We start from the raw sequence: 19709 nt of genomic DNA, 5'->3' as shown, positions 1-19709 counted from the left end.
CTTCTAGAGCACGTTGGGTGGCACGGGATACATGCGGACGTGCATTGTCCTGTTGGAACAGCAAGTTCCCTTGCCGGTCTAGGAATGGTAGAACGATGGGTTCGATGACGGTTTGGATGTACCGTGCACTATTCAGTGTCCCCTCGACAATCACCAGTGGTGTACGGCCAGTGTAGGAGATCGCTCCCCACACCATGATGCCGGGTGTTGGCCCTGTGTGCCTCGGTCGTATGCAGTCCTGATTGTGGCGCTCACCTGCACGGCGCCAAACACGCATACGACCATCATTGGCACCAAGGCAGAAGCGACTCTCATCGCTGAAGACGACACGTCTCCATTCGTCCCTCCATTCACGCCTGTCGCGACACCACTGGAGGCGGGCTGCACGATGTTGGGGCGTGAGCGGAAGACGGCCTAACGGTGTGCGGGACCGTAGCCCAGCTTCATGGAGACGGTTGCGAATGGTCCTCGCCGATACCCCAGGAGCAACAGTGTCCCTAATTTGCTGGGAAGTGGCGGTGCGGTCCCCTACGGCACTGCGTAGGATCCTACGGTCTTGGCGTGCATCCGTGCGTCGCTGCGGTCCGGTCCCAGGTCGACGGGCACGTGCACCTTCCGCGGACCACTGGCGACAACATCGATGTACTGTGGAGACCTCACGCCCCACGTGTTGAGCAATTCGGCGGTACGTCCACCCGGCCTCCCGCATGCCCACTATACGCCCTCGCTCAAAGTCCGTCAACTGCACATACGGTTCACGTCCACGCTGTCGCGGCATGCTACCAGTGTTAAAGACTGCGATGGAGCTCCGTATGCCACGGCAAACTGGCTGACACTGACGGCGGCGGTGCACAAATGCTGCGCAGCTAGCGCCATTCGACGGCCAACACCGCGGTTCCTGGTGTGTCCGCTGTGCCGTGCGTGTGATCATTGCTTGTACAGCCCTCTCGCAGTGTCCGGAGCAAGTATGGTGGGTCTGACACACCGGTGTCAATGTGTTCTTTTTTCCATTTCCAGGAGTGTATTTACCGTCCATATTTCACTTCCATACATGGCTACACTCCAAACCAATACTTTCAGAAAAGGTTTTCTGACATTTAAATCTATACACGATGTTAACAAATTTCTCTTCTTCTGTAACGCTTTCCTTGCCATTGCCAGTCTACATTTTATATACTCTCTACTTCAACCACCATCCGTTATGTTGCTCCCCAAATAGCAAAACGCATCTACTACTTTAAGTGTCTCATTTCCTAATCTAATTCCCTCAGTATCAGCTGATTAATTTCACTACATTCCATTATCTTTGTTTTGCTTTTGTTGATGTTCATCTTATATTCTCCTTTCAAGGCGCTGTCCATTCCGTTCAACTGCTCTTCCATTTATACTCATCACATGCATGGCAAATGATAACCCTTGATAACCACCATGATATAAACCAACATATTAATTCTCCTACAGTGTGCCTGAGGATGGTCCGCTTACGACCGAAACTGGTTGTGCAATACTTTGAGGAGACAAAAGTCACGGGATACTTCCCAATATCGTTTCGGACCTCCAACTGCCCGGTGTAGTGCGGCAACTCGACGTGACATGGACTCAACAAATAGTTGCAAGTCCCCTACAGAAATGTTGTACCGTGCTGCCTCTACAGCCATCCACAATTCTGCAAATGTTGCCGGTGCAGGATGTTGTGTACGAACTGATTTCTCGATTACGTCTCATAAATTTTCGACGCCATTCATTGCCATCCATAAAAAGTCCATCGTTTTTTGGGAAGATATAGTCCCTGAATGGCTGTAAATGGTGTCCAAGCAGTCTAACATAGCCATTTACAGTCAACGATCGTTTCATCTGGACCAAAGGATCCAATCCACTCCGTTTAAACAGAGCCCATACCCTTATCGAGCCACCACCAGCTTGCTTAGTGCCTTGTTGACAGTTTCGTGAGGTCTGCGGCACGCTCGAAAGCTGCTGTCAGCTCTTACCAGCTGAAATCGGGAGTCATGTGACCAGCTGGCCACGGTTTTTGAGTTGTCTAGGGTCCGAGCCCAGGAGATGCGCTGCAGGCGATGTTGTGCTGTTACTAAATGCACTCGAGTCGGTCGTCTGTTGCCGAAGCCCATTACCGATAAATTTCACCGCACTGTCCTAGCGGATACGTTCGTCGTACGTCCCATATTGGTTCCTGCGGTTGTTTCAGGCAGTGTTGTTTGTCTCTTAGCACCGACTATGCAAACGCGTCGCTCTCGTTCATGGCATGAAATCTGGTATTCTCGGCACTCTCTTGACGCTGTGGATCTCAGAAAACTGAATTCCCTAAGGATTTCCGAAATAAATGGAAATGCCGTGTGTCTAGGGCTTCCCGTGGGGTAGACCGTTCGCCTGATGCAAGTCTTTCGAGTTGATGCCACTTCGGCGACTTGCGTGTCGATGGGGATGAAATGATGATGATAAGGACAACACAACACCCAGCCTCTGAGCGGAGAAAATCTCCGACCCACCCGGGAATCGAACCCGAGCCATTAGGTATGACATTTCGTCGCGCTGACCAATCAGCTACCAGGGGCTGACATTTCCGAAATGGAATGTCCCAAGCGTCTAGCTTCAGCTATCATTCCGCGTTAAAAGTCTGTTATTTCCCGTCGTGCGGCCCATCACATGATCCACCCAGTACAAATGACAGCTCCGTCAATGCATTGACCCTTTATACCTCGTGTACCCGATACTACCGCTGTCTGCATACGTGTGTATCGCTATCCCATAACTTCTGTCACCTCCGGGTAAACCTACACATTACTTCTGAAACATTACGCCTGAGAATGTTCCATTTATGACCGAAACTGGTTGTGCAATACAGTGTCAAAGACTTGTGTGCAAAGCACGATCTTCAGAAAATATCTAGAAACTTTCGATCATCTCGTTCCGAAAGCAACTTCATGACTTGTAAGTATGCGCACCGAGTAAATAAAACAGTTCCCGCCAGCAATACCGTGACTTTCATTGAGGAGCTCGGCTACTGGTCAGCGTGACTTGCGGCTTTTGCCACGGCGCGTTGCCACTGTCCCTCTGCTTCGACGCTGTAACACTACTCTCCTCCGCCGCGCACGGCCCTGGCACGACGCTGAGCAGCGGCGACAGGTGTCCGTCGCGCCTTGCCACGTGGCCCGCAGGCTCTGCTGAATGGCGATGGCCGCGGTCAGCAGGCGGAAACCGCAGTCAGGGAGGAAGCCGCGCGCCGCGGTGATTCCCCCACGTGCCCCTGGCGCTGACCGCAGACTCCAGCCCGCTATTGCCAAATCCGCGCCACCCTGGCAGCCTCACGTGCCAGAACACCACCGGTGCACGGAGCTTCCAGGATTTCTCGAGGAAAGGTTTAACGCATTAATCGACAACCACGAGTACTCGGCAAACTGATCGCTGACGTCAATTTCCTGTTAGCCAGTACGAGTAACAAGTCACCAGCACAATCGTTCGGAAACAGCATTGCAAATTTAGTGAATGTTAGATATCAGTTACTAATGAAACTTCGTGGCAGATTAAAACTGTGGGCCGGACCGAGACTCGAACTCGGGACCTTCGCTTATCACGGGCAAGTGCTCTACCGACTGAGCTACCCAAACACGACTCACGCCCCGTCCTCACAGCTTCAATTCTTCTAGTACCTCGTCTCCCACCTTCCAAACTTTACAGAAGCTCTCCTCGCGAATCTTGCAGAACTAGCACTTCTGGAAGAAAGGATATTGCGGAGACATGGCTTGTCCACAGCCTGGGGGATTTTTCCAGAATGAGATTTTCACTCTGCAGCGGAGTAGGACACGAGGTACTGGAAGAATTGAAGCTGTGAGAACGGGTCGTGAGACGTGATTGGGTAGCTCAGTCGGTAGAGCACTTGCCCGCGAAAGGGAAAGGTCTCTAGTTCGAGTCTCAGTTCGGCACACAGTTTGAATGTGCCAGGAAGTTTCATATCAGCGCACACTCCGCTGCAGAGTGAAAATCTTATCAGTTAATAATACTGGCGGGAAAAAAGGCTGTTTTTGAAAAGTAAGAGAAATAACTGGCAAACTAATACTGACTAGAAAGGGCTAAAAATACGGACGTGCGATTAATTTGTGAGAGCAAAAGACGAATAGTATGTAATATAGACCAAAGCACCAAAGAAAGTGGTATAGGCATGCGTAGTCAAACACAGAGATATGTAAACAGACAGCCGGTCGGTGTGGCCGAGCGGTTCTAGGCGCTTCAGTCTGGAACCGCGCGACCACTACGGTCGCAGGTTCTAATCCTGCCTCGGGCATGGATGTGTGTGATGTCCTTAGTTTAGTTAGGTCTCAGTAGATCTAAGTTCTAGGAGACTGATGACCTCAGATGATAAGTCTCATATTGCTCAAAGCCTTTTGAACCAATTTGTAAACAGACAGAATACGGCGTTGCGGTCGGCAACGCCTATATAAAACAAGTGTCTGCCGCAGTTGTTATATCGGTTACTGCTGCTACAATGGCAGGTTATCAAGGTTTATGTGAGTTTGAGCGAGGTGCTATAGTCGGCGCTCGGGCGATGGGACACAGCATCTCTGAGGTAGTGATGAAGTGGGGATTTTCCCACACGACCATTTCACGAGTGTACCGTGAATATCAGCAGTCCGGTAAAACCTCAAATCTCCGACGTCGCTGCGGCTGGAAAAAGATCCTGCAAGAATGGGACCAACACCGGCTGAAGAAAACCACTCAACGCCACAGAAGTGCAACCCTTGTGGAAATTACAGCAGATTTCAATGCTGGGCCATCAACAAGTGTCAGCGCGCGAACTATTCAAGGAAACATCATCGATATGGGCTTTCGGAACCGAAGGCTGCACTATACAATGGTTTACGCTTCGCCTGGGGCCGTCAACACTGACAATGAACTGTTGGTGACTGGAAACATGCACCCTCGTCGGACGAGTCTCGTTTCACGTTGTATCGAACGGATGGACGTGTAAGGGTATGGAGACAACCTCTTGAATCCGTGGATTCCACATGTCAGCAGGGGACTGTTCAAGCTGGTGGAGGCACTGTAATGGTGTGGGGCGCGTGCAGTTGGAATCATATGGGACCCCTGATACGTAAAAATACGACTCTGACAGGTGACATGTACGTAAGCATCCTATCTGATCACCTGCATCCGTTCACGTCCACTATGCATTCCGACGGACTTGGGCAATTCTAGCAGTACAGTGCGATACTCCACACGTCCAGACCTGCTACAGAGTGGCTCCAGGAACACTCTTTTGAGTTTATACCCTTCGTCTGGTCACCAAACTCGCCAGACATGAACATTATTGTGCACATCTGGGATGCTTTGCACCGTGCTGATCAGAAGAGATTTCCATCCCGGCGTATTCTTACGGAATGACTGACTGCCCTGCAGGGTTTATGGTGTCAGTTCCCTCCAGCACTGCTTCAGACATTAGTCGAGTACACGCCACGTCGTGTTGCGGCACTTTTGCATGCTCGCGGAGGCGCTACACAATAGTAGGCAGTTGTACCAGTTTCTGGGGTTCTTCATTGTATTACGTGACGTTACGGAACGAGCAGAATGAGTAGCCTAATTCCTTCACAGGGTTTTAGCTGTATGACGCCGGAACACGAATTTATCAAAATTATCTTGACAGTCTCAGTATAAGAAGCAACAACAGAAGCAGTTATAGAGAAAAAAGAACATCTGAAAATGTTGTGACAGTGTTTCTATCAAAGTCATTTACTTTATGCAAAAGCAGACAGCTGAAGAGGTCTTAAATCGTATATTGTATACGGCTGTCAAACAAAAGCCATGTATCTGGACAGCCGTATATAATACGGATTCATCAATAGATATGACGAGAGATGGACCCACCAGTCGAAAATGAGGCAGGGTACATCGTGTTATCCGTTAGAAACCAGTAACAGCAGGACGCCTCAGTTAGTGGAGCTCGAATATGCCCTGATCATTGAATGTCAACAGTTACAAGAGGCGTTCAATCAGTAATGCCGGCCGGAGTGGCCGAGCGGTTCTAGGCACTACAGTCTGGAACCGCGCGACCGCTACGGTCGCAGGTTCGAATCCTGCCTCGGGCATGGATGTGTGTGATGTCCTTAGGTTAGTTAGGTTTAAGTAGTTCTAAGTTCTAGGGGACTGATGACCTCAGAAGTTGAGTCCCATAGTGCTCAGAGCCATTTGAACCATTTTTGAGCCAATCAGTAATGCAACACATTTTCACGTCAGAAGTTGAGTCCCATAGTGCTCAGAGCCATTTGAACCATTTTTGAGCCAATCAGTAATGCAACACATTTTCTTTCTCGGCTAGTTTCGGTCGGAAAAATGCTGAATTGTTTGTTCGACATATATGGAATATTCCCACATCAGCAGCTGCAATTTCATTAAATTCCGATAGGTGGCACTGCTATATATAGGCTTCAAAATGGCGTCTTAACGGAGATGCGTCGCAAGCAGAAAGCTGTTGTTGAGTTTGTTTTGGCGGATAACCAGAGCGTCTAAGATACTCATGGACACTTGCAGAATGTCAGCGGAGACCTCGCAGTGAGCAAAAGCACGATGAGTTGTTGGGGTCTGTCACGATCGCAAGAAAGTTACGCAAACCTGTCCGGTCTGACGCGTGCCCGCCGACCGCACACAGCTGTGGGCCCTGCAACGCTGGAACCTGCGAATTCTCTGCTTCGAGATGAGCCACCAATCGCAATCAAATACCTCGCTGCTCAACTGGACGTATTTGTTGGTAGTCCTGACACACTCGTCCACGACTTGGGATACAGAACGGTGTGTATCAAATGGTTCAAATGGCTCTAAGCACTATGGGACTTAACATCTGAGGTCATCAGTCCCCTAGACTTAGAACTACTTAAACCTAAGTTACCTAAGGACATCACACACACCCATGTCCGAGGCAGGAATCGAATCTGCGACCGTAGGAGCAGCGTGGTTGCGGACTGAAGCGCGTAGAACTGCTCGGCCACAACGGCCGGCACGATGTGTGTCCCAGGATTCCTCGTCTCCTGACAGAAGACATTAAACAGCAACGGTGTGGAATAGCTTGCGCGGTACGAGGTTGATCGTACCGATTTTAGTCGAACATTGTCAGAGACGATGAAACATGGCTTCGTTACTTCGAACTAGAAGCAAAACTGCAATCGATGGAGTGGCGTCACAACACCGCTTCTCCGAAGGAAAACTTCAGAGCCGGTAAAGGTACGGCGAAGGTCTTCTGTGACGCTGAAGAGGTTATTGTGTTTGATGGCCTCCCTTATCGTGGAACAGTCAATACTGAAGTATACTGTGCTTCCCTCAGGAAACTGAAGGAACGCCTTCAGCGTGTTCGTCGTCACAAACATACCAACGAACTTCTCCTTCTCCATGAAAAAGCCTCTCACAAGTATGTGCATCCGAGAGCTCCTCATAAAACTTCACTGGACTGTTCTCCTTCATCCACCTTACAGCCAGAATCTCGCATCTTCCGTCTGTTTGGCCCAGTGAAAGATCACTCTGCGGGAAGCATGGGTAATGGGGATGTTGCAATGTCGATCAGTAGAGTGTACCAAGTGGGCATACAGGCCTTCCAAATAAGGTGACGTTAAATCCGTGGTGCTGATCGGAGGTTATGATGAAAGATAGTATTTTGCGGCCAGAAGGGCGGGAAATAATATGGTGTGTTGTAACGCTGAATAAAACCGACCAGCTTCAAAATAAAGTGCTGTATTACTTATCGAACGCCCCTCGTATGCGCATGCACCTTATAATTGCAAATTACGAGTTGTGTCCCTCTTGCCAACATGATAACAGCTGGTCAGATGAAGTCAGTCGGTACTGACTTGCTGTGTGGCCAGCGACAATGCGACAATACGAGAACGAACTCAGCTGTTTACGCAGTTGTCTGTAATGAGATGCAGGCGGCGGGAGGAATTCCCGTGGCGCGTTAATTTCGACCGCCCAGAGGCTCGTCTCGTCCATTAAGGAGGGAAGGCACGGCGCGCTTTCGCCGGCTGATGGAGCGCGTTAGACTGAAGTGCAATAATTCACGAAGGCGGCTAACGGACCGGGTATGCAAATAGAGACAGTAACAAGCGCGCCGTCGGTGTGACCGGTTCCGTGTGACCGCGGAAGCGGCCATCTCCGCGCGTGGGCGACCCCTCGCCACTCCCCCCAGCATCGGCGTCCTGCGTCTGGCTCGAGGCTAGCTGGCCGTAACTGGTGCTGCAGGAATATTGTATTCTGATCGATCGCTGGATCAGGTAGAGCAGACTGTGTTGACTGTTGGACACAACAGGTACACACTCGGCTGAAAGGGACGGAGGCAGCATCAAACAAGTCGAAAAGCTAATGGCCTGATGAAAAAAATAAACTGGATTCTGTGTGTAAACTTATCTCTACATCTACATCATTACTCTGCAAGCCACCTGCCGGTGAGTGGCGGAGGGTACTTTTGGTACCACTGATGATTCCTTCTTCCCAGTTCCGTTGACAACTGGCGTGTGGGAACAATGACTGTCGGTAAGCCTCTGTATTACCTCTGATTTCTCCGAATTTTATCGTCTTGATTATTTTCCAGTACGTATGAAGGAGGAAGTAATACGTTGCCTGACTCGAGATTTCTGTAAACCTCCCCATGATGCACAATACGAATGCGTGACGAAACGTCACGCTATCGAATGGATTACCAATGGCGTCCCCAGTTTTAGTAACCTTAGCAAATATTTTTGTAAACTACACTGAACAGAGCATTTTCACAAAAATAGAGAAAAAGGATACAACATATTATACTGGTTCGGGTATATGCATGACATCCTTTGCTTAATAGACAAACCACAATCAAAAATTGAAAAACTGTGTTCTGACATCAACAAGGTACTTAAAAATATAAAATCAGCTATTGAAAGGGAACAGAATAACCAAACTAGTTTTCTAGATATAACAATCAAAGGACAAAACAATAAGAGCCTGCCGCGGTGGCCGATCGGTTCTAGGCGCTTCAGTCGCAGGTTCGAGTCCTGCCTCGGGTATGGATGTGTGTGATGTCCTCAGGTTAGTTAGGTTTAAGTAGTTCTAAGTTCTAAGTTCTAGGGGCCAGATGACCTCAGATGTTAAGTCCCATAGTGCTCACAGCCATTTGAACGAAAACAATAAGCATATTTTTTAAATTTACCGTAAACTCACCGCAACGGATATTATCATTCCCCAATCCTCAAATAACCCACACTCACAAAAGCAAGCAGCACTTCGACATATGTTCCATAGACTCAACACAGTGGCACGCAACAAAGAAAACTGCCAATAAGAACTTGACATAATATTGCAAATAGCACAAAACAATGGTTACAATAGTAACATAGTCACAAAGCTAAACGAAATTAAAAGTTAAATAAAAGCAGAAAGCACCAGGCCACAGACAACAACGCATCAAAACCAAACACAAACACTCAGTACCATAACAACTACTCAGAATATTGACAAAAGTATGAAAGAAAACACAAGATGGTACACAATGACATACAAACACAAACTCACACATAAAGTCACAAACATTTTCGAAAGGCAGGGAATAAACATAACACACACAACAAACAATTCTGTACAAAAATACAATCCAAAACTGACAATAAACAGAGACATTTGCCAGAAACCAGGCATATATCAACTACAACGTAACACTTCTGATGGCGGCTACACAGGACAAACAGGCAGAACATACGATGTCAGATACAAAGAACACATGACGGCGTGGAAGTATGGGACAAGCCACTGCACATTTGCAGAACGCCTAAGAAAACATAACCACAAACTAAACACTAGGAGAAGACATGTAAACAATTCGAGTCAACAATAAAAACACCTCCTAACCCAGCAAGAAAATTACCACATCCAGAAAACCAAAGCAGAAAAGAGACCCTGTTGAATGATCAGGTACACATGCCAAACAATGCACTGTTTACACTAAAAGATAAAATAGTGGAAAAACACTTCAAAGGATAATAATAATACCACACAAAATCTTTTCACTCTCTTCTCCATGCACCCCACCACAGAACATTTAAACCAAAACTCATATAAGGTTCTCAGCAAAGATTTCCACCACCCTCTAACAGTTATTACACTTACATTCAACACTCTACATCTCTACCCATCAACTCCCCACCCAGTCCCCACAAACACACACACACACACACACACACACACACACGCACGCAAACACCGAGAGTGGGAGAGAGACAGAGAGAGAGACACAGAGAGATATAATCATCATGAATAGATGTTAGTTTCCAACATGTACTTCACTAGTTTGTCAGTATTTAATTAAACAAACCGAACACGAGGAAACACATAACGAACACAGAATATTTACGTCTTTAAAAGCACAGTTTACGAACAAATAACTATAACTAGCAGCAAAAGAATAATAGTGCACCACGAAGAAGAAGGAGAAACTTGGTGAACAGAGTGAAATAAAAAGTTCAGAATATAAAATTGTGCGTATATTTCGGAAATGAAGAGGTAGTGCGACCTCCAAAGGAGATGAGAGGAAACGCAGATGCCAACAAACCGGTAAGTAATTACTTATTTGAAAAAAAAGAAAAAAAAGGACGTGAACTGGTTGATAATCTAAAAATAAGAAAATAGTATCGTTCTAGATCCCACTGAGACGCCTCAGAGTAAGAAAAAGCCGAAACGCGTCTGGGGAAAGTAAATTAAGTCGCAGCAAGAAAAGGCGGTTTTGTCCACAAAACAAATATTTCTGTACTTGCTGCGGAGGTTGGCCACGCAAACAAACTTGTGACATAGATAGTGTCTTGAAAAGAGGCTATAAAATGAACATCTACGAAAGGAAAGAAAGAAAAGTGGTGTAGTGTTGTCGAATTAAATTCGGTGATTCAGACTGAATTTCATTAGGGTGTGTGACACTAAAAATAGTACATTACTTTGGCTATTAGGGGCAAAGTAATCGACGATGGTGAAAGTAGAGAGGATATAAAATGCAGGCTGACAATAAGAAAAGTGTTAGGCAATCCGTTATTAAAGTATTTGTATTGAGTGTATCCTTGCACAAGAAATGGAACATACACATTGAATAGTTCTGACAAGAAGGAAATAGATGCTTTTGAAATGGGATGCTACAGGAGAATGCCGAAAATGGGATGAGCAGGTCGTATAACTAATGATGAGGTAGTGAATAGAAATGGAGAGAAAAGAATTTTGTTTCTAATGGGTCTGCAGCTCGATATAAGTCGTGTAAAGACATTAAGTCCAAAAAGTTGCTTCTATTTTGAGATGTTTATTTAATCACGACAGTCCTGTGTTAGCACTATTGACATCATCAGGTGATCTGAAAGTAATGGTTTTATTATATACTATTTTCTAGGGCAGATGATAGCCTACTTGTCATATATGAGATTGACAATCATACATTTATGGAATTCTTAACCTACCTATAACGTCGCTGGTTAGTCAGTCAAGCGTTTTTCTTGCGTCTTTTAAAGCTATTTTATGACGTAGCTTTCATAGGCTATATTTATTGGAAGCTATAGCCTGAATTTTATATGTTGTGTGTTACAATTTTTTGTTTGACGTTCAACTAACGATGTTATAAGTTTACATTAGAGCAGTTACTTATCGAGTTCCCTTAGTTACCTTGTTGTTTATCTCTATTGGTTTGGCTTAGCTTATGTCTTTGGTTGTTTATCCGCTTTCATGACCGATGATTTTAATAAAGTTTTCTATATAGTGTTTATGATTTAGATCTAATTGCTCGTTGAGTATTTGTTGTGGATATTTGTGTGCATGTGTGTAGATTTCGATCTCTTCCAGAATATTGATTACGCGACCTTTAGGTGTTATATGCAAAATTTGGATTGCTTTTTCTACATTGTCTGTGGTATGTTGTTCTATCTGTAGGTGTTGAAAGAAGGTTGATGGGTTGCGTTCAGTGTTTCTAGTGTGTTCTCTGCATCTGATAATAAAGTTCCGGTCTGTCTGACCCATATAGAACTTATCACAATCTTTACAATGAATTTTGTATATACCTGGATGTATATTGGTAATTTAACCTTTATAGGTTTAATTTTTAATTTTTCTTTAGTGTGGTATACGAGGAGTACGTTTTTTTCTTTAACATTGTGTTTAGTGTGTTTGGTATGTTGCCTATGTATGGTGTTGGTATATATGTGAATTTCTGTTTGGTTTGTGTTTCTCACTGAAGTGTTATTTCATTACGTATTTTTTATTTTAATGGTGTGGTATTTTTGTCTTATATCTGTTGGACCAATTTTGGGTTACAACCATATACAAAATATTTTAAAATTTTTATTTCTTTATGTATTTATTCTTGTTCTAATGGGAGGTTTATTATCCCGTTGATCATGGCATGAAAGTAGGCGTATTTATTTGCTTTTGGGTGGCACGAAGTAGCATCTATAATGTTATCTGTTGTGGTAGGTTTTCGGTATATATCGAATTTGTGTCTATTTTCAACATTTTTTATGGTAAGGTCTAGAAACTCTTTCGCTTTGTTGTTTTCTAGTTCCATTGTAAATTTTATTTTTGGATGTAGTGCATTTAGTGCATTGCGTATTAGCTCGATGTATGTGATATTTTCATCAAGTAGCATTAGGGTGTCATCAACATATCTATTGTAATATACAATGTTTTTTTTTCAATAATGGGTTTGCCGCGCGGGATTAGCCGAGCGGTCTCAGGCGCAGCAGTCATGGACTGTGCAGCTGGTCCTGGCGGAGGTTCTAGTCCTCCCTCGGGCATGGGTGTGTGTGTTAGTCCTTAGGATAATTTAGGTTAAGTAGTGTGTAAGCTTAGGGGCTGATGACCTTAGCAGTTAAGTCCCATAAGATTTCACATACATTTAATAATGGGTTTGTGTTTTTGAAAAGTTTTTCTTCTAATGAATTTAAGAATATATCTGCTATAGTTCCTACAATGCTGCATCCCATGGTAACTCCCTCAGTTTGTATGTAGAATAAAGTAATTTTGATGTAGCATCAATTTGAATAACTCTATAATTTTTTTAGTGCCCATTACTGAAGTTTTCCTATACTGTAGTAAATTATTTTCAATTATGGTTATTGTTTCGTTGACTGGTATGTTAGTGTAGAGGTTTATTATATCAAAGGATATAAATTTTCCATTTTTTGGTATTTTTATGTCTTGTAGTTTTTTTGCTAATTATCTTGAATTTCTTGTCGTATAGTTTGTCTTGACCACTAAGGCTACATGGACAACCCAAAATACGTAAACCATTAGTTCCTATCCACCTAGTGGTGAATAGCATAGATAGCCCAACTTATCTCGTTAGTCAAAAACTAAACAACATACTAAAAAAAATATTATACGTACATGACTAAAAGGAGGGATTGTTAATATCCAAGACTATATTTTATTCAGAACAATATTGACAACAGTATTTTGTGTGGAATTTGAGCGAACGTTCTCGTGATATTAATAAAATAATAATAATACATAAATATTGTCAATTTTATGTGGAAATTATATCTCAGACAAAACTCATGGAAAAAGATAATGGAAATTTTCAGATATTCTTATCTATGATTCTTCTGGAATCATCCTTCTTGTTCGAACTGTTGTAATGATCGGACGTGATTGATGTCTTGTAGCACTGAGGTCTGTAAGAAACTGTATTATGTTGTTAAGTAATATTTGAAAAACAGAGTTTCTGTGTAATGGTAATCAATACTTGTGTCTGAATTTTTATTTTAATATGAATCTCGTCCTACATAAAGATAAGTTTTCTGTTCAGCTACAATGGAGCGCAGCCATTAGAGCTATTGATCTACAACGCGGTTTATTGGTAAAATGCTGAATAATGAGTGATTAAGATGGAGAAATACTTGTAAATGTTAATGCAAATACACTCCTGGAAATTGAAATAAGAACACCGTGAATTCATTGTCCCAGGAAGGGGAAACTTTATTGACACATTCCTGGGGTCAGATACATCACATGATCACACTGACAGAACCACAGGCACATAGACACAGGCAACAGAGCATGCACAATGTCGGCACTAGTACAGTGTATATCCACCTTTCGCAGCAATGCAGGCTGCTATTCTCCCATGGAGACGATCGTAGAGATGCTGGATGTAGTCCTGTGGAACGGCTTGCCATGCCATTTCCACCTGGCGCCTCAGTTGGACCAGCGTTAGTGCTGGACGTACAGACCGCGTGAGACGACGCTTCATCCAGTCCCAAACATGCTCAATGGGGGACAGATCCGGAGATCTTGCTGGCCAGGGTAGTTGACTTACACCTTCTAGAGCACGTTGGGTGGCACGGGATACATGCAGACGTGCATTGTCCTGTTGGAACAGCAAGTTCCCTTGCCGGTCTAGGAATGGTAGAACGATGGGTTCGATGACGGTTTGGATGTACCGTGCACTATTCAGTGTCCCCTCGACGATCACCAGTGGTGTACGGCCAGTGTAGGAGATCGCTCCCCACACCATGATGCCGGGTGTTGGCCCTGTGTGCCTCGGTCGTATGCAGTCCTGATTGTGGCGCTCACCTGCACGGCGCCGAACACGCATACGACCATCATTGGCACCAAGGCAGAAGCGACTCTCATCGCTGAAGACGACACGTCTCCATTCGTCCCTCCATTCACGCCTGTCGCGACACCACTGGAGGCGGGCTGCACGATGTTGGGGCGTGAGCGGAAGACGGCCTAACGGTGTGCGGGACCGTAGCCCAGCTTCATGGAGACGGTTGCGAATGGTCCTCGCCGATACCCCAGGAGCAACAGTGTCCCTAATTTGCTGGGAAGTGGCGGTGCGGTCCCCTACGGCACTGCGTAGGATCCTACGGTCTTGGCGTGCATCCGTGCGTTGCTGCGGTCCGGTCCCAGGTCGACGGGCACGTGCACCTTCCGCCGACCACTGGCGACAACATCGATGTACTGTGGAGACCTCACGCCCCACGTGTTGAGCAATTCGGCGGTACGTCCACCCGGCCTCCCGCATGCCCACTATACGCCCTCGCTCAAAGTCCGTCAACTGCACATACGGTTCACGTCCACGCTGTCGCGGCATGCTACCAGTGTTAAAGACTGCGATGGAGCTCCGTATGCCACGGCAAACTGGCTGACACTGACGGCGGCGGTGCACAAATGCTGCGCAGCTAGCGCCATTCGACGGCCAACACCGGGGTTCCAGGTGTGTCCGCTGTGCCGTGCGTGTGATCATTGCTTATACAGCCCTCTCGCAGTGTCCGGAGCAAGTATGGTGGGTCTGACACACCGGTGTCAATGTGTTCTTTTTTCCATTTCCAGGAGTGTAGTTATAATACAGAAAGGATTTAATGTATATTATTTTTTGAGAGTGAACAACGGCTGATTCGTATTCAGTGAGTGATTGTCTTATGTTAACCACCATCTTAGTGATGGAGAAATACTTGTAAATGTTAATGCATATAGTTAAGATGCAGAGTTTTTTGAGAGTGAACAACGGCTGAACCATATACAGTAAGTGATTGTCTTATATTAGCCACCATCTTAGTGAGATATTGCAGCGGCAGTTTTAAATCAAACTATTAAGGACACATGAATCTTGATGGTCAATTTTCGCGATAGTAATTATGTATTCGTGACCCAGATCCCACCCAGAAATCACAAATCCGACGTAGGTTATGAATAATCTTTAAATATGGTGCAAACAGCATCTTATGAGGTGAAACTATTCTCTGCTAATGTATGAACCCTGATTATTTCGTAAAACCTTTAGGAAATATTTTTTGACACGAAAGAATACATTAGTGTTGTGTGCACGTGGTATTGTGTGTAAAAATAGATCATTTTGTTTAAGGAAAAGTGTTGCCACCTCGAATAATAGTTCGCTAAATTGTGTGAGATCACTCTTGTGAACCAAATTTATTGCCATCTTGGGTTGTCGGGTGTTCTGCCGGATATCAGCGTCGTACTTGCACGATATTTCGGTCACGTAGCTCGTAACCTTTATCAGGTGCGACCTGAGACTGCTCCTCGAGTGGACCTGGTCCATTATTTATGCCTATGGCCTTCCCCCTCCACCAACGGCTGCAGGCGCTTCCTCTGTGGTCCGCGCCCATTCCCTGCGACCTGCTGGAGCGTTGCTGCTCCGTTTTCTGTCCGCTGCGGTTCTAGGTGTTCCGTCTGCGGTCCGCGCCCACCAAACCCGCTCCTGGGGGTTTCATCTACGGTCTGGGGTACCAAGCGTTCCCCCTGCGGTCCGCGCCCGCTCACCACGACCTGCCATTTACACTGCTTGACAGACAACGTTGGTACATGTTCCAAGATGGAGACTTCTTTAACAGGATAACTATCTTTAGCCGGTAGAGGCAGTGATTAAATGAAATACGCTAATAATAAGTAATTGGTTTTGTTGTAGTCCTGCCCACGATTTGTAAAATATCGCAATCTTAACCGCACACCACAAGGTCAACCCACCAGGTTAGCCGAGAGCGCTAACGCACAGCTTCCTGGACTCAGGTAGGCGCGCCAGCCCCGGATCGAATACGCCCGACGGATAAACGCCGCGGGCCGGTGTGCCGGCCAGGCTAGATGTGGTTTTTAAGCGGTTTTACACATCCTACTAGGTTAATACGGGGCTCGTGCCCCCATCCCGCCCCAGTTACGACTGGAAGACATTTGAACATGTTGCCACTATTCCATGTTACACTAGACACAGACAGCTGGGGTACACTAATTCCGTCCCGGGGGGGAGGGGGGGGGTACAGTGTGGCGGAGGAAGGATATCCGCCCACCCCTTAACATTGACATTGCCAAATCCGTACCTAACCATGCCGACCCTGCGTAACTGCGGGATAAAGGCACAAGCCAAAGAAGAAGAAGAGACTAAAAGGAGAGGTCAGTTGATAGGACGTATACTAACCCATGAAGGAATAGTAAGTTGGGTAATGAAGAGAAGGGAGGAGGCGGCGAGTTGTAGAGGGAGAGACCAAAACACAAATGCAGTAGGCACTTCAAGTCAATGTAGGTTGTAGTAGTTATGTAGAGGTGAATAGAACTCTGTAAGACTATGTGGAGAGGACATCATATCAGCCTTGGGGCTGAAGATCAAAACAACAATAACAGCACTATGTTTCCAAGTTCTCTTTTTTAACATTTTATATCAGAAAAGCTATTCAGTACTTCAGTTACTCTTCTTCCTTTGTTGTTGTTTCCTATTTTTCCAGTATTCCCTCATTTTCTCCCCATGAAGTCTCTTCTTTTCTTCTGTCCATGTTGTTCCCGATTTTTTACTTCTTCTGCTTTGAAAGCCTTCCAAATTTAGTATTTTGTTTATAAAACGGTTTCTTTCTGCTATTTCTGAGACTTTGATGTTGTTTCTTTCAAGATCTTTTCTTACTTCTGTAATCCATGTAATTGTCGATTTCTTCTTCCAGAAATATAGGAGTATTCAGTTTATTTTTTATATTATTTTTTTATTGAGGGTCTGGATAGAATGAGTTACTCAGCTTCTAACGTCTTCCTTGTCATTCCCCTCTGTTACCTGCCAACCTGCCATCCTGTATAGGCGAACTGTTTCATTTATTTCTTACCACATCCTACCCAATTTTTGTGTCAAACGAAGGAAATTTCTACGCTTCTCCTCCACTTTCATCTTCGCTTTGTTTATTTTTAATTCACATTCTGTGTTATATGTAGCTATGGCTAGTGTGTAGCTAGAAACTCTAAAGATAAAGAATGTTTTGGTATGATGAGTCGCTCAATTCTCTCCTCCCCCTCGCGCTGCCCCCCCACCCCACTCAGAGACTTTTCTAATCGCTTTCACTAACAGCGAGCAGGAACGATCGTTTATCGTTTAATTGCGAAATTTTCAAATATGTGACAATATTGACGATCTCTACAAGAGTGAGATCAGTGGTTTAATATATACTGTATAGTATAATCTGACAGACAGTCTAAGGTTACGGAAACGTGACTGAAGAAGCTTCAGTTGGGAAGTGCTGCATCTATTTGATGACAGACAGACGAATTTTCGTGATTAACGACTTGATCGATCTTCAGTTGCGACTGACGCGCTCAATTAAAGTGCTGAGGGAGGAATTCAACAGGATGTACTTTTCACTATTGCTAGACTTAACTTTTTCTTTCTAGAAATTTCACAATTAGGTCTTTAAGTTGTTAGTGTTGATTACAGCTACAAATATGTGTGTACGAGGTAGCGTTCTCGGTTCGAAAGATCACACGGTGAAGTCTATCATGAGTGGATGTCTCAGTTGCTGGTGTATCTTCCGGTTATATGGTAGTGGTCCGTGAAACTTTCCCATTCCCAAGGTTTCATCCAGAACTGCGTTGGACGTCTTCAGGGGTGCTCCTTTTTCCGCAGAATCGGCAAGTCTCAGTGCACCTCTGAATTCGTCCAGCGCAGATCCAGATGAAACGTTAGGAACTGAAAACTTTCAACGACCACGACCATACGACCCAGGAGATTCACCTGCGGTTTTGACAGATGAACACAAAAGACAACGATTGAGAGCTGCGCTGACTTTTTTCATTCAGTATACCAAGAATGGCGTTATTTTTTCGAAACAAGTTCTTACTCATGGCGAGATCTATGTTTCCCTTAAAAGTCCAAAACCTACGCACCAGTCAATGGAATTGTATAATTCATTACCTCCTGAACAAAAAATTCCAGACAAATTCTAAGGACCAAAAAAGCTATGGTCGCATTTTTTTGGGATCGATGGGCGTCCTGCACATCATCTTGCCTAGAGGAGAAAGTAAAATGCAGATCCTTCACCGACTACTCCTCGCCGTTCAAACCAAAAGGCGTGGATTATTGTCCAATAACACTCTGCTTCTTCGCGGTAGTGCTCGCCCGCATTGACGAAAGATTTGCTTCAGCAGTTATGTCATGTTTCTGACTATCCGTCATATAGCCGGGACTTCGCTTCGAGTGGATACTCACCGGAGTGGGAGAGAGGAGAGATAGTGTGTCTTACTGTACTTTTGCTTAACTTCCGACCGTGTGCTGGAGTTAGTTGGAACTTTTGCAAGGCTGGTGGACTGGAGCCGCTACATTCCCACTTGATTCCATGTTGCGGCCGAATTGGAAATTCATACATGTGCCTTCTACCCACTGTGCGCTTCCTGCAGTCCAGGCCTAGCTGTTAATTTTTAGAAGAGCCTGAAATAGGTAATTAGCCTAAGTCGATAGTGTCTGGCACACGGCATCGAGAGCTATGGAACTGTTACTCCACGACTACCACAGCGAAAATTATCTGTTGAGAACTTTATGATAGAACTGTTTCTTCGGACGTCACAGGAAAATTGGCATTGAAGTTCACTTATTACTACTTGCCACGGTTAAAATTTCATTTGTCTGTTTCTCAATATCTTTATTGTGAGTGATAACATTTACCTTAACCGCCTCTGGGAGAAACGATAACAGGTCAGTACTGTTAATGTTTTTATTACCTCAGCTGGGCACTTTTATAACTATTACTTGCGTTTCTCATCTTATATGATAATCTCGGGAATGCCAAAGCAGAACGTAGTTTCTGCAGCGCGTAACCACAATTATCTCTTATTAACGTTCTGTTGTAATATGTAAATGTTTCAAGGTCCTGTTTAAACTGGTTTTTTAACGACATGATTTCTTATTTTTAATTGTGTTCCTCTCTTCCTGTTATACTCCTGCATTATGTATCTTGACT

The sequence above is a fragment of the Schistocerca nitens genome, chromosome 7, assembly GCF_023898315.1.
Source record: "Schistocerca nitens isolate TAMUIC-IGC-003100 chromosome 7, iqSchNite1.1, whole genome shotgun sequence".
Taxonomy (NCBI): Eukaryota; Metazoa; Arthropoda; class Insecta; order Orthoptera; family Acrididae; genus Schistocerca; species Schistocerca nitens.
This window is presented reverse-complemented; position numbering follows the sequence as displayed.